We start from the raw sequence: 16,909 nt of genomic DNA, 5'->3' as shown, positions 1-16,909 counted from the left end.
ACATTTTTCCTCATGTCTCCACCTGCCACCCTTCACTGGTGTTTTTTGTGAGATCACCTCCCACATTAGCTACTACTCTGAGTAAGCTTCTGGGGATTTCCACATGAAGACAAGACCTACATGTAGGGTCCTCCCAGGAACTGGTGGCTCTAGTCATCCACTAAGTGACTTGATAGCCTTAGGTAAACACTCTGGACTTCAGTTTCTATTTGAAGAGGAAAGTGGCTGGTCAGTTTAAAGAAGGATTTTTTAAAAACAAACACAAGGAGGCTACCAAATTGAGGTGACAAAGAAATATAGCCCAAATAAAAGAACAGAACAAAATCCCAGAAAAAAGAACTGAATGAAACAGAGATAGCCAACCTATCAGATGACAAGTTCAAAATACTAGTGATAAGAATGCTCAAAGAACTCATTGAGTATGGCAATAACATAAAGAAACAAATAAAGTTTATACTAAGTAAAATAAAGAAAAATCCACAAGGAACCAACAGTGAAAGGAAGGAAGCCAGGATGCAAATCAACAATTTGGGACATAAGAAAGAAATAAACATTCAACCAGAATAAAAAAAAAGAAACAAGAATGAAAAAAACATGGGGAGAGGCTTAGGAGCCTCTGGGAAACTTTAGACGTACCAACATCTCAATTATAGAAGTGCCAGAAGGAGAAGAAGAGCAAGAAATTGAAAACTTATTTGAAAATATAATGAAAGAAACCTTGCCTGATTTGGCAAAGGAAATAGACATACAAGTCCAGGAAGCACAGAGGGTCCCAAAGAAGTTGGACTCAAAGAGGACCACACCAAGACACATAATTAAAACACCAAAAATTAAAGATAAAAAGAGAATCTTAAAAGCAGTGAGAGAAAAGCAGAGTTTCTTACAAAGGAGTTCCCATAAGACTATCAGCTGATTTCTCAAAAGAAACTCTATAGGCAAGAAGTATTCAAAGTGATGAAAAGCAAGGACTTACAACCTAGATTACTCTATCTAGCAAAGTTATCATTTAGAATGGAAGGACAGATAAAATGCTTCCAGACAAAATAACGCTAAAAGAGTTCATCATCACCAAGCCATTATTACAGGAAATGTTAAAGGGACTTGTTTAAGAAAAAGAAGATCAAAACTATGAGCATTAAAAAGGCAACAAATTCACAACTATCAACAATTATATCTAAAAATAAAAACAAACTAAGCAAACAACCATAACAGGAACAGAATTATAGGTATGGAGATTATTTGGAGGATCATCAGCTGGGAGGGTGTGGGGAGAACGGGGGAAATGGTGCAGGGATTAAGAAGCATAGTTGGTAGGTACAAAATAGGCAGGAGGATGTTAATAGTATAGGAAATGAAGATGTCAAAGAACTTACATGCATGACCCATGGACATGAAATAAGGGGGTGGGGTTGTTGGAGGAAAATGGGGTTCTGGATGGAAGGGAGCAAAGTGGGAAAAATTGGGACAACTATAATAGCATAAACAATAAGATATGCTTTAAAAACATAAAACACAACCATTATAAAAATTTGGGAACTATAGAAGAGTAGACAGAAAAAAGAATTAATTTACCCATAATTCTACCACTTAAGAATATTTTTTTGAAAGTAGAAAGCAAATCAAACCCTAACATTCTGTGTTTATTTTTATTCAGTTTTTAAAGTATATTTTATTGATTATGTTGTTACAGTAGTCCCAATTTTTTCCCCTTTGTTCCCCCAGAAATACCATCCCCTTTCGTTTATGTCCATGGGTCATGCAACTAAGTTTTTTGGATTTTCTCTTTCCTATATTATTTTTAACTTCCCCCTGTCTATTTTGTACCAACCTATTATGCCTCTTAATCCCTGCATCATTTCCCCATTTCTCCCCCTTCACCCTCCCAGCTGATAACCCTCCAAATGATCCTACACCTATGATTGTGTTCCTATTCTGGTTTGCTTAGTTGGATTTTGTTTTTGTTTTTTAGATTCAGTTGTTGATAGTTGTGAGTTTGTAGTCATTTTAGTATTTCATACAATAATGGCTTGGTGATAATGAACTCTTTTAGCTTTACCTTGTCTGGGAAGCACTCCATCTGCCCTTCCATTCTAAATGATAGCTTTGCTGGATAGTCATCTTGGTTGTAGGTCCTTGCTTTTCATCACATTGAATACTTGCCAGTCCCTTCTTGCCTGCAACGTTTCTTTTGAGAAACCAGCTGATAGTCTTAGAGGCACCCCTTTGTAGATAACTCTCTGCTTTTCTTCTGCTGCTTTTAAGATTCTCTCTTTATCTTGAACTTTTGACATTTTAATTATGATGTGTCTTGGTGTGGTCCTCCTCAGGTCTAGCTTGTTTGGGACTCTCTGTTCTTCCTGGACTTGTATGTCTATTTCCTTTGCCAAATTTGGGGAGTTTTCCTTCATTATTTTTTCACATAAGCTTTCAATTTCTTGCTCTTCCTCTTCTCCTTCTGGCACCTGTGTGATTCTAATGTTGGTACGTTTAAAGTTGTCCCAGGGATTCCTAAGCCTCTTCTCATTTTTTTAAAATTAGTTTTTCCTCATTCTGTACTGGTTGACTGTTTTTTTCTTCCTTATATTCCAAATCATTTATTTTAACCCCAGTTTCCATCCCTTCACCATTGGTTTTGTTTGAATTTTCCTTCGTTTCACTTAGCATAGCCTTCACTTCTTCCCTTATGTGTTTGCCATACTCAAGCATATCTGTCAAGCCTCTGAGGATCTTTATCACCAGTGTTTTAAATTCTACATCTGTTAGGTTGGCTATCTCCTTGTCTGTCAGGTTGGCTATCTCTTCATCGCTTAGTTCTCCCACTGGAACCTTGATCCGCTCCCCCTTTTGGGCCATACTTCTCTGTCTCCTCATTGTGACAGGTTCCTGTGTTTGTTTGCCTCTGCATCCCAGGTATAGCTGTCGATCCTGTTATGTTGTAAGGGGAGGAGCCTTAGGGATTCGTCAGTACAGGGCGACCCGTTTCACTACGTTGTGGCGCTGTATGTGGGGGAGGGGATCTGAGCAGGAACAATGCCGCTTGCTCAGCCCTCGCCCCTTTTCCAGGCACTTCTCCCACTTTCGTATGGGACTCACGCCTCTGGCCGTTTTTCCCAGAGTGGGTCTGCGGATGTTCTAGGACCATGAGGGCCCTTTAAACAAGCGGACTCTGTTGAGAGACCAGCAGTTTCTGCATCTGTCCAACCCCCACTGGTTTGCACAGTCAGAAGCAATGAAGCTTGATTTTCCCCGGTGCTGGGACTGTGAGAAGCTCGGTCTGGTCAGGAGCTGGGAATGCTTCCCAGGTGTCCTTCCCTACTTTTTAAATCTTGTGACTCTGCTTTCCACCAGCATGCTGCTGCTGCCACAACACTGCATCTTCTCCACCCCGGTTCTGCCCCTCCTACCTGCCTGGATGTGTATTTCTTCTTTATATCTTTGTTTGTTGGACTTCCATGCAGCTTGATTTTCTGGAACTTCTGGTTGTCTCCGGTTTTGAGGAAGTTGTATTCCTTCTTAGTTGTGGAAGGTGACCCAATGTGTCTGTCTCAGCTTCCATTTTGGCCGGAAATCTATTTTTATTCAGTTTTGTTGAGATATAATAGACATACAACACTGTGTAAGCTTAAGGTGTATGGCACGATGATTTGACTGATGTATACTGTGAAATAATGACCAAAATACGTTTAGTTAACATCCTTATTTCATGTAGATACCAAAAAGAAAAGAAAGAAATGTTTTTTTATCTTGTAATGAGAATTCTTAGGATCTACCCTCTCAACAACTTTCATATGCACCATGCAGCAGTGTTAACTATTATCACTGTGTTGTACATTACCTCCCTAGTACCTATGTATCTTATAACTGGAAGTTTGTACCCTTTGACCACCTTCATCCAATTCCCTCACACTCATCTTCCACTCTGGTAAACACAAATCTAATCTCTTTCTATAAGTTTGTTGTTGTTTTGTTTTATTTTTAGATTTTAGGTTCCGAAAAAATGAGAACATTCTGTATTTAGACTCTGGCTGTGCAGAAGGACTATGAGCCTAAGATTCTGCAGTTATTCTATCGCTGTCTGTAGCTGCAGCCTGATACAAAGTGCTTGCACAGCACAAGGAGGAAACATGGCTGCTGGACTCTCATGTAACAGAACAGGAAACTAAATGTAAACAACTTTCTTTGTCAAGGAACGGAAATTGGTTACCAACCAGTGCTTTCAAGTTCAGACTAGGAGTTTGGGAAAAAGTAGGAAGTTATAGAATGTAGTAGAGAAAATTAGGAAATGAAAATCTAGAGCCTCAGCATGAAGTTTATTTAGATAATTGGACTATTTTTCTCAAACTGTGAGAAAACAAAGAGCTGGAGCAGGAAAAATCTACTTAGAAAGATTAATTTCTGATCATAGGAAGACCTGGAGTGTGGACCAGCAAGTGAGGCAGAAGTGAGGTCTCGTTGTATCTTTAATAATAGCAGAAAACATTTTGCAAAGGAAACATGCATTCAGATAGATTGAAACCAGGTAGAAACACCATAATAAGACAACCCCAGGAAATAAATAAGAATAATAAGGAAAATGTTAAATCTGCAATGGTAACAGCCCTATGATAAAGACTCGGGTTCAAGACCTTTCTTTGGGAGGTGATTACCAAAAGCCCGACTGAGAAAATGGAGAAGGCGATATAGGAAAGAAAGCAAAGCTTGCAAGCCTGGCTTTCTACTGTAGGCATCTGAGGCTTGGTTCCCGTGGTGACTCCAGCAGGAGAAATGCCAAGCTGAGCCCAATTGCAATTGTGGAATCCTGAGGATTGTTGGTTTGAGCCATCGAATTTTAGGGTGATTCCTTTATGAAGAAATAGGTAATTGACATAATAAGGAAGACTGATGGGGTAAGCAAAATGGCCCCCAAAGATGTTCACTTCCAATCCCTGGAAGCTACAAGTATGTTATATTACGTGATGAAAAGGACTTTGCAAGTGGAATTAAGGTTAAGAACCTTAAAATAGGGAGATTATCCTGGATGATCTGGGCCCAATCTAACTACATAAACCTTTAAGCACTTTCTCCTGCTGGACCTGCTTTTGCTAGAGGGGCCACATGCAAAGCATGAGAAGTAATGCAAGAAGTCTTGAAGCAGCAAAAACTGGCCTTTGGCAGACAATCAGAAAATACACAGGGATCAGTTCTTCAGCCACAAGAAATTGATTCAGCCAACAACCTAGATGGCCTTGGAAGCCGGTCCATTCTCAGGCCCTCCAGAAAGGAACAAAGCTTTGCCATCAATCTTGATTACAGCTTCATGAGACTTTAAGCAGAGGGCTCAGCTCAGCCAAGCTGTACCTGGACTTCAGACCTACAGAATTGTGAGATAATATATGGGTGTTGTTTTAGCTACTCTGTGATAATTTGCTACAGCAGCAATAGAAAACCTACACCCGACTTCTAAACTGACCACTGCAAGACAATGTGAGTGATGTGATCTTCAAGGAGCATGCCCCAGCAGTGGGCAGAGGAAGCAACAGCCAACTGCTGATGAAAATGGAAAAGACTTCTTGGAAAAGGAGGAGTTTGAGCTGGGTTTTGAAGGAGCAGTATCTTAGGTCCAATTCCCCCAGAAGCCAACTCTAAGACAAGAATTTGAGGGCAAGTAAGTTGTTATAGGTGATAACCCCAGGAAAAACCAGTAGAGGAGTGAGGAAGTGAAACAGGGAAAGGAAAGAAACCAATAAAAATGAATTATCAAGCAAGTCAACAATTGTAGGCAAATGGAGCTTAATCCTCCTGAGAATTCTGGAAGACAGTGTGGACCATTCCTCAGAACTACCATATTCAAGGGACAAGAGGACAAGGGGATGATCAACTCCCATCATCACTGCTTGAGAGCTTCTCCTGGGGGCATTAATTTTCTGGCAGTTCTGGTTCGTCACTTGTATATGTAGAGCAGGCACCTGCACTTCAGAGAGTTCTCAGGCAAAAAAGTTGCAGGTGTTGGCAGTTGGAAGTCTAGCTGGCATGAACTGAACTGGTGGGGGGCAACAGGATATGGGTGGAACACCTATAGCACCTGCTGCAAGTGGTGAGGGTTTACCAGGCAGCGGAAAACAGGTACGCACACTGAGGCCCAAAAACATGCAAAAGACTGTTGTGAAGGGGTTAATGGAGTCAGGTCTGGAGTCAGACAAACAAGGGTTTGAATCTTGATTCCACCCTCTTGCTAGTTGTGTCTCTTTGGGCAAGTAACTATGCTGCTGTTTGTGTTATCTGTACAACAGGAATTATATGTACCTAGCTCACTGGGTTGTCACAAGGATTAAATTAGATGTTTTAAAAGGGGGTGGTGAACCCTTGACTAACACCATATACAAAAATTAACTCAAAATGGATCAGATCTGAACATAAGAACTAAAACTACAAAAGTCTTCAAAAAAAACTTAGAGCAAAACTTCATGACATTGGTTTTGACATTGATTTCTTAAAAATGACAACAAAAGCACAAAAAACAAAAGCAAAAATAGACAAATTGAGCTCCATAAAATTTAAAACTTTTGTACATCAAGAACACTTCAATAGAGTAAAAAGGCAACCTCTGGAATGGGAGAAAATATTCACAAGTCATGTATCTGATAAGGGATTAATATCCAGAATATACAAAGAGCTCTTAAACTTCAACTACAACAACAAAAAAACCTGATTCAAAAATGGGCAAAGGATCTGAATAGACATTTCTCAAAGAAGGAATATGAGTGGCCAATAAACACATTCAAAGATGCTCAACATCACTAATCATTAGAAAAATGCACATCAAAACCACAATGAGATGCCACTTTATGCCCATTTAGTATAGCTCCTATATTTAAAAAAAAAAAAAAAAAAACAGAAAATTACAAGGGTTGGTGAAGATGTGGAGAAATTGGAATCCTTATGCACTGTTGGTGGGAATGTAAAATGGTATAGTTGCTGTGGAAATTGTATAACGTTTCCTCCAAAAAATTAAATGTGGAATTACCATATGATCCAGCAATTCCATTTCTGAGTATATATCAAAAAAAATTGAAAGCAAGTTCTCAAAGAGATATTTGTATACTCATGTTCATAGCATTATTATTCACAGCAGCCAAAAGGTGAAAGAAACCCAAAAGTTCATTGACAAATGAATGGATAAGCAAATTATGGTATATACATACAAGGAATATTATTCAGCTTTAATAGGTAGGAAATTCTGACAAGTTACAACATAAACCTTGAGGACTTTATGCTAAGCGAAATAAGCCAGTTACATAAAGACAAATATCATTTGAGTTCATGTATAAAGAGGTACCTGGAGTAGTCAAAATCATAGAGGCAGAAAGTAGAACGGTGGTTCCCAACGGCTGGGAAAGTATGGTTGGAGGGGAAAGAAGAATTATTGTTCAACTGGTACAGAGTTCCACTTTTACAAGATGAAAAAAGTGACAAGGTGAATGATGGAGATGGCTGCACAATAATGTGAATGTACTTAATATCACTTAATGAGCTTTTGTGAGCCAGAGCCAGGCTTCCTTGGAAGAGGATATTCTCTAGAACGCGAGTCAGCTGGTCTCCTGGTCTGTGCGTCCCACCCTTCCCCACGCAGCTTTCAGTCATGGCCTCCGGATACGCTCACATCGGAAAGCCCGCCCCGAACTTCCAGGCCACAGCCGTGGTGGACGGCGCCTTCAAGGAGGTGAAGCTTTCAGACTACAGAGGGAAATATGTGGTCCTCTTTTTCTACCCGTTGGACTTCACTTTTGTGTGCCCCATGGAGATCATCGCTTTCAGCGAGCATGCCGAGGACTTCCGCAAGCTGGGCTGCGAGGTCCTTGGGGTCTCAGTAGACTCGCAGTTCACCCACCTGGCCTGGATTAATACCCCCTCGGAAGGAGGGAGGCTTGGGCCCTCTGAACATCCCCCTGCTGGCTGATGTACCAGAAGCTTGTCCCATCATTATGGTGTGCTGAAGGAAGATGAGGGTATTGCCTACAGGGGCCTCTTTATCATCGATAGCAAGGGTGTCCTTCGCCAGATCACTGTCAATGATTTGCCTGTGGGACGCTCTGTGGATGAGGCTCTGCGGCTGGTGCAGGCCTTTCAGTACACAGATGAGCATGGGGAAGTCTGTCCCGCTGGCTGGAAGCCAGGCAGTGACACGATCAAGCCCAATGTGGATGACAGCAAGGAATACTTCTCCAAACACAACTAGGTTGACAGGCACCAAGCTTGGGCTCTTGGCCCCCACCTAGGTGCCATGTGCTGTCCCAGGAAAGGCCAGATCTATTTGCCCCTTCATATTTCACAGTTTGTGACCCTAAAGGGCTAGTCCCAGGCTTTCTCCTATTTCTAGCTGAGTGGTCAATGGTGACCTATCCTTGGAGCCGCCCAACCAGGCACAGGCCTAGAGATGACCAATAAAGTATTAGGGACAGATAAAAAAAAAAAAAGAAAAGGATATTCTATTTGTGGGGGAATGTGTGTGTGTGTGGAAAAAATCCCTTAGGTTCTCTGATAGTATTCTCGTCACCCACAGTGGCTTCTCTTCTCTCTTTCTTGGTAAGCACTGTGAACCAACAATATTGATATGCAATACTCTAGGTCTAGGAGCTCAAGAGAAGGTGATCATCTTTTTTTACCCAAGGTCACATATACTTCTTTAAGAGCATGACTTGTAATAAAGGGTTAGCAAAGAGGGGGAAAAAAGGAAGGTGGTCTTCATAGCTCTTTCTGTAAAAGCAGAATTTAGCAGACTTATTTAAATAAGTGATTATGTTCATGGTGAATCTATTGGCATGTATATACATTCCAGTTGGATTAAAAAGGGAAGAATGTCACAGCCAAGCTTATGAGGCTGAAATGCCCAGCTGCTCTTGAAGTCTTTTTTGTTTTCCTCCTGGGACCTGTAGACCACATTTCTGCAGCTGGGCAGAGCCAGGGGACTGTGTTCTGGTAAATGAAAGGTTAGTGGATGCAAAGTGTAACACTTCCAGGCAAAGCTGTTGAAAACTCCCCACTTTCAAAGCCAGTAGCATCCAATTCATGCTGTCATTTTCCTGGTTTGAGTTCCTCTGTCTTCCTCTTGTATTTATGAGGACTCTTGTGATTACACTGAGCCCAGTGGATAATCCAGGATAATCTCCCATGTCAAGGTCAGCTGACTGGCGATCTTAATTCCTTCTACAACCTTAATTCCCCTTTGTCACATAATCTAACATATTTACAGGTTCCAGGGACTGTGACATCTTTGGAGGGCTATATTATTCTGCATACCACATAGAACAAACACAATTTCAATGAGATGAAGAGAAAGGTGTTTCCCCAAAGGAAGGCATGCTGGGCAGACAAAAATATATGTCCTCTACAATAATTTAATACTTAATCCCCGACGAATATAGCTCAGTTGATTGAATGTCCTTCAATTCCTGGTCAGGGCACATGCCTGGGTTTCAGTTTTGGTCCCCAGTAACTGGCGTGTAGACAAGGCAACTAATCTATGTTTCCCTCCCTCTTTTCCTCCCTCCCTTCCCCTCTCTCTAAAAATATAATAAATAAAACATTAAAGATTTAAGGGAGTGTGTGCATCCATCTAGGTACCTTTCATTTATATTTTTATTAAGCATTTGTACAGACATTTGTACTATGCTATGGCACATCCTCTCAATGCGCCTGACTTCATGCACCTTTGGCAGAGAGTTCGTACACTTTGCCAGCATCCTCCATAAAGCATACATGGAAACAACACTCTGCTTTCTCTAAAGTAGCAGAAGATACCTTAGTTAAACTCAGGTAACTTGAAAGTGCAAGGGAGTTAACACCCCCAGGGAGAAATGTTCATCTAATGAAGGATGGGATCACTGATAAAATGCCACAACCACCATCCTCTGGTTGAACACTTCGGATGTGCTTCCTCTCTGGTGCCGGCAGGTCGAGCCTCAGTCGCCCACAGTGGTAACCAGCTCATTAGTACACCTGGGTGGCCTTTTTTCCCTTCCTTGCCTCATTCTTCTCATTCCCTCCCTTCTGCTTCCTGGGATCACCTACCAAATAGACTACCTGCACCTACGTCCTTCTCTCAGATTTGGCTTTTGAGGGGAACCCAACTGAGGCAGCGCTTATTACTGATATTTTATGGACAGTTAATGAGTCAGGTCTCCGCAGAGTAGACCTATGGCAGCACAAACCAGTGCAACTTGTTTATAGGCCTCTGTTCTGACTGGCTGGCATCCGTTTACTTGGTTGGTGCCCACTCCACACAGGTAATCTGCCACTAATGAAGCCTGTCAGCACCTAATATAAATGATTGTCCCTGACATGCTCTTGGCTATCTAGTTATCAGGTTCTAGCTCAGGATATGTGGGTAGAGAATAGAACTATCTTAAGATGTACTCTTAGTGCTTAAAAGGTCCATGTACCTAAAGTGAGAAGAAAAGGTTATTTGAGGTTGTTTTTGTTTTTTTTTTTCTTTAGTTCAGGCTAAGGTCAGGGTTGTTTATTTGAATTCTGGCAATAACTCTGGGAATTCATTTAGGTGCCAAGAAAGACTGTGCTCACAGGCACACAGGACAGCAGACAAAAACACAAAGGAAGACACCAAGGTCTTGTCGTAGACACAACAAACACCTCATGACTTTTGAGGGGTGGAGTGGAGGGTCGGACATTGTTTGTTGACTAATGTGGACATCCTTTGATCTATGTACTAGAGGGAGATCGGGTAGAAGGAAAGATGCAGATTCCAAGCAGACTCTTATCATCTCCCTGTATGCAGCCATTCTCTTAAGAAATCTTACCCTCTCCCCTAGGTGTTGGCAGAGCTGAGAATGGGGTTCAGCACTCTGAGCACACCCGGCAGTCCCCTTCCCAGCAAAGGGGGAGGTTGGGCTGTGGGGCTGTCACTGTAGAGACCTTAACTGATTCCACCAGGAGTTCTGGCACTGGGGTGGCCCTTCAGGGTTGTCCTGAATTGATGAAACCAGTCTTTGGAAATGGGCCGCCCCCCAGGAAGGGCATGTAGCCTTGGTCAAGGCAGCCACCAGCGGCCAACCCTCCTGGCAGCTGAGGGGATGAGTGTCTCGGTCCTGAAGAGGTGATCCTGACAAGGCACCAGAGCATCCATTTCACCCTGCATTCCTGCCCCCACCCCTCGTCTCTCCAAGGCACTACATCCCACCCCCATCTTTGCTAACCTTCAGCCTTCCCTGGAAATAGGAAGCATTGCTTTTGCATTACAGATACAGGACTTTCTTTCCTGGGCATTATTGGCTGAGCCTTTAACTTTTTTTTTTTTTTCTTAGATTTTACTTATTTATTTTTAGAAAGAGGGGAAGGGAGGGAGAACAACAGGGAGAAAAACATCAATACATGAGAGATACATTGATTGGTTGACTCTCACAGGCCCCGAACTAGGGACTTGGCCCACAACCCAGGCATGCGCCCTGACCGGGAAGCGAACCAGTGACCTTTTGGCTTGAAGGCTCGCGTTCAATCCACTGAGCTTCACCAGCCAGAGCTGGGCTGACCCTTTAAGGCAAAAAACACTGACCTAAAAACACTTAACTAAGAACTTCATATATGAATATTTTGAATGAACCTGGTATGAGGTGTGGTGATTATGTCAACCTGTGTGTCCCTAAGAAATAGTTGTATTAGACGAGCTGCTTTGTAATGTCCCTGGGTCCCACTCCCACAGCCATCAGATGCCCACAGCTTTGTTGCCAGAGTTCCCAACCTCACACTTTTTTTTAATCCACTGCGTCAGGTCTTGGCATGCCCCACCAGCTAGAAGAAGTTGTAGAGGAGGCAGAGAATGGAGAGACACCCTTGCTAATGCAAATGCTTAAGAGGGAAACTGGGAGCAGAAGGCTGATCAACAGGCAGATGAAGAAGGTGATGGTGAGGAAGAAGATGGAGATGAAGGTGAGGCAGCTGAGGCAGCTATGGGCAAACAAGATGATAATGTTTTCATTAATGAGGATGACTGGCAGCAGAAAAGGAAAAGTGAAACATGAGAGAGAGAGAGAGAGAGAGAGAGAGGCCACTTTGACCTACTTACCTCCTCACCTTCCACTTGCCTCTCAGAATCCAAATGTAGTCACCTTGGAGTAGCTTCCCTCCTACCTGCCTACTGTGGGCAAGGCCACCCACAGGTGACACACACTCTCCACCACCCAAAACCACGGTGTCAATTTGCAACAGGGGAAGTAAAAAGAACCAAAAGTTTCAAGACCCTGCTCCTTTCCCTTAAAAATACTTTGAAAAATATTGGGGCTTGGGGGTTATATTTTACACTTTATGTTTCTGTTAGTCTTGCTGAATGATCTTGGATGACCAAACATGCCTTCAGTGCACTCTCTGAGGTGACACGTAGTGTGATTTTTAAAAAGATTTTATTTATTTATTTTTAGAGAGAGGGAAAGGGAGAGAGAAAGAGAAGGAGGGAAACGGCAATATGCAAGATAAAAATCGATTGGTTGCCTCTCACATGCACCCAACCAGAGACCTGGCCCACAACCCAAGCATGTGCCCTGATTGGGAATTGAACCAGCAACATCTTGGTTCACAGGTCAGCATTAAATCCAATGAGCCACGCCAGTCAGGGAAAACAAAAAAATCTTATTCTGAGCATTCATTAACAGTGTGTGTGTGTGTGTGTTGTAGGTATCCACTTGGAACCCCAGAGTTAGCATAAAGCTTATTTTAAGCTGAAGAGATTTGAGATTCAACAGATACAGAAAAAAAAGTCTCCTCAATCTTCCCTTATCTGACTAATAGCAGCAACTTCTGAGAAATGAGACTGCCATAAATTCCTTAGGAGGGGTGAGTTTTGTGGCTCTGAAGAAGACAGAAAGGCCTCTATAGACAAACATCATCACAAACTTATCTCCTAAAAACCCATTGGTCTTTCCAAAAGAAATTTGTTTGTTCTTTCCACAGAGGCCTTCTCCTCGACCCCTTTCCCCTTCCAACTTAGGTATATTAGCCTCTAATTTTAACCATTTGACAAGCCAGCGACTTCGTTTGTTGCCTCCTCTAGGCATACAAGATAAACACTTTTTCTTAAATAAGTCCCTTTAACATTTAATGTAATAAGGGCTTGGTGATGATGAACTCCTTCAACTCTACCTTGTCTAGGAAGCACTTTATCTGCCCTTTCATTCTAAATGATAGCTTTGCTGGATAGAGTAATCTAGGTTGTAGGTCCTTGCTTTTCATCACTTTGAATATGTCTTGCCAGTCCCTTCTTGCCTGCAAAGTTTCTTTTGAGAAATCAGCTGACAGTCTTATAGGAGCTCCTTTGTAGGTTACTCTCTTCTTTTCTCTTGTTGCTTTTAAGATTCTCTCTTTAACCTTTGGCATTTTAATTATGGTGCATCTTGGTGTGGTTCTCTTTGGGTCCAACTTGTTTGGAATTCTCTGTGCTTCCTGGACTTGTATGTCTATTTCCTTCACCAAATTAATGAAAAAGAAGATAAAAACTATGAACATTAAAATGAGAATTCACAACTATTAACAACTGAACCTAAAAAATAAAAACAAAAATTAACTAAGCAAACAACTAGAAAAATAACAGAATCATAGGTATGGGAATCATTTGGAGGGTTATCAGCTGGTAGGGGGGAGGGGGATAAAGGGGGAAATGGTGCAGGGATCAAGAAGCATAATTGGTAGGAACAGAATAGACAGGGGGATGTTGATAGTATAGGAAAGGATGAAGTCAAAGAACTGACATGCACAACCATGGACATGAACTAAGGGAGAGGGATTGGTGGATGGAAGAGGGGGTACCAGGCAGAGGGGCACATTGATGTGAAACCATGTCTTCCAACAATTAGCTGGAATTTTATTTTGCTGAATTGTTCTAACAACAACAATAAAAGTTAGAATAATAAATAATAATCATAGTATAATTAGTATGTTCCATCATCATTCTAGGCCCTTTACAGATATTAATTCTGAAGAATGAGTGAAGAAAACAAGATGAAGGCCGTATAGCTAAGCTGACTTAAAATGAAGTCTGTATAGTCAGGCTGACAAAACTGGTTCAAACCAAATGGCCTGAAGCATAGGAAATAGATTTTTACTTTAGTCTGAGGACTTAAACTTTTGAACTTTTTAGTTGTGCATCAATACTGGAAGATATATATAAATTCTAAGATAACCCTCTGAGGAACTTAGGAAAGAATGTTTGCATATCCAGACCACCTGATATTTATTATTCAGATCATCTGGCATCCATTATACTAACCAAATGGGCATCTGGAAGATTACCATCCCAGATCAATCCAGAGGCTAAGACTGCAGGGCTGATTCATTTCAAGAATATACTTTTTACTATAAGAACTGTCAACTTTTCTCTTTTTGTTGGAACACTCTGTATGTTATCAGGTAGTTTTCAGATTTGCAAATCCTAAGATTTTGAATAAAACTTTGCCACTTTAAATTTTAGCAAAGCCTCCTGATTCAATTATGCTCCACTGACAGACAGTTCATCATCCTCACAACTCCTTGATGTACCTACATGCAAAAATGGAGGCCTAGAGAGGTAGAGGAACTCACCCAAGGTCCCCCAACCAGAAGGCATCTGTGTGGCCAGTTGAGAAATCATGACCTTATCTAGAAGCATCTCAGAACTAGCCCCAATGATATCAGAGAGCCCTGGATTCTAAAACTCAAGAAGCCTCTTTTCATTGTGACCTTCCCAAATCACGGATGGGCAATACTTTCTGTAGTTCTGGTTTTTAAAAAACATTTTCTAACTCTGGGTTTGAGAAGAAAGCTTGTGTTTGCTTCCCCCTTTAAATTCCAGGTTAATCTCTTGCTCTGTAAGATTTTCTCACTTTCGGATGTCCTCATTTTACTGTTTTGTTCTCCTGTCTTTGTTTCTTTGTTACGCCTGTACATACCTCTTGTTCTAAGACAGTTTTAAATAGTGTTTTCACCTATTTTGAGAGTGGTTTACCTGCGAAGGCAGGAATGCCTGAAGTAGACCAGGACACAGCTGTAATGTCATTTGGTTGTTGGAGTTGAACTAGTTTGTGCAAGTTGTGAACTGAAGTGCATAAAGGTGTGGGTATTGCTATGCTTTTCTTCAGCAACTGCATGAAAGCACAAGAAATAAATCTTGCTGAATTGTACTGCAATGACTGAGCATGTGGCAAGTGAAGTCACCAAAGTGGGGCTGGCTATGGAGAGTCGCGGAGAAGCAGGTGTTACGGCTCAGGTTGGGTAAGGCTCAGGTTTCACAGCTTTACCTACACGGATATTTGATAAGTGATTACTGAGCTCACTCAGGCTCTGCGCTGGGCATTCAGCTACAACCTGGAATGATTCAACAATGATAAATTATGGACTTTATTTACTCAGGCATGAATGTGTAAAGTCAATCAACTTGTCATTTCTGTTCAGTAAGCACAAAGTGCTTTCTTTGTATCTGGAAGCACCTGGGATTTGGAGAAACAAAAAATTAATAAAGTGGGCGCTTTACAGCCAAACAAAGAAGACAGGCAGAGTTACAGGTAGGAAGCCGATGCAATAATCCACATGAGAAATGTCAGGAGGCTGAATCTTTTACAAGACCCGAGGAAGATTTGAAGCTAAGTAAACCTACGTTCCCTTCTTTCATATTGATAATCTGTACCTAAAAGTCTTGGCTAAGTGGCTACGGGCAAGTGGTTCATCTTCATAAGACACAAAGTGAAAAGACAAAGGGAGAGGAAGATTGTCCCAACACTGTTGAGGAAGCTATGGGGACCTGGGGAGAATTCTACCTCCTTATGTGGATGAGCTGCAAGAGTAACTCACTCCTTTCTTCACAGCAGTTACTTCCAGTCAGGTGATATTTTCCTGGAATCAACTCAGCAAATTGAAAAAGTAAATATGCAGTTATTTTTAACTACAGCACATGCAAATTTGGTTGGTGCCAGCATCTGTGGTGCATTGATTGGGATATAGCTGCCTTCCTGAAAACAGAAGGGTCTTTTCTGCTTTTCCTCCATGTGCTGTAGGTGTCTTTTTGACAGTCTGTCCCATTGATGGAACAGATAAATCAGCAGGCCTGCTGTAAGCAGAACAATTACTGTATTCTATTCTATATAAGCCAAAGAACTCAAGTCATTCAAGGTTAGCTTATAATAGAACACCCCAGTAATGTGATCAGCATGGAACAAAGGCTCTGCATTAGAGAGGAGAGGACAGAGAGAAAAAGATACCTCTGGCTGGCAACCCTGCAGAGACTTCCAGGAATAAGCAGGCAGCAAGCTCAGAATGCCACTGATATCTGGTGTCAACTCTGCCCAAAGGGCCAGTCTGGCCTTGTGACTTCTCTCCAGTATTCCACACAGCTACCTCATTTGTGATTTGCTTATAGAATTAGTGGAAGCAACAGTAAATAATGTTTCCAAATGCTTCAATGTTATGGTCCTTCTCTCCTCTAGAGACATATGAGAATAGTAACTTTTGTGAAGCCCAGCAAAATACTGTGGACCCAATGCAGACATAAAAAGACAAGAACACTGTAACAGATGCATGGCTTTTCTCTCTCTCTAATTCCACCTTTTCTGGGAGTGGACAGGGGTAATTTAGGTTAGCTCACAAACATAGCTACTTTGTAGTATATACTATTCACCCCTAGCTCCACCCTCATTGTGGTTTCCTGGGCTTTAATCTTCTCCAAAGTCTTTGATGCTTTGAAACTACTGCTGCTGCTATTGTTACAATGGCTAACACTAAGATCAAGTGATACCTGGACCACATTATACTTAAGGGAATTTCCTTCCTGTGCCAGCCAGGCCGAAGACATTACAACCTTTGAGGTGACTGGTATAGCTATGCCCTCAGTGAAGAATTGATGTATGAGCAGAGATTGCCAATGAAGCAGGAAAGCTTCCTTCCCCCCACCTTTGACTCA

At 41.7% G+C, this 16,909-nt stretch overlaps 1 pseudogene; it reads left to right on the top strand.

Moving 5' to 3' along the window:
• The first annotated feature begins 7,562 nt into the window (after window positions 1-7,562).
• On the top strand, window positions 7,563-8,434 carry LOC150003262 (peroxiredoxin-2 pseudogene; annotated as a pseudogene).
• Window positions 8,435-16,909: the final 8,475 nt, after the last annotated feature.

Source organism: Furipterus horrens, unplaced genomic scaffold, assembly GCF_987537825.1.
Source record: "Furipterus horrens unplaced genomic scaffold, mFurHor1.1.pri manual_scaffold_8, whole genome shotgun sequence".
NCBI classification, from domain to species: Eukaryota; Metazoa; Chordata; class Mammalia; order Chiroptera; family Furipteridae; genus Furipterus; species Furipterus horrens.
Note: the sequence above shows the minus strand (reverse complement) of the source record. Positions and strands in the feature narration are given on the sequence as shown.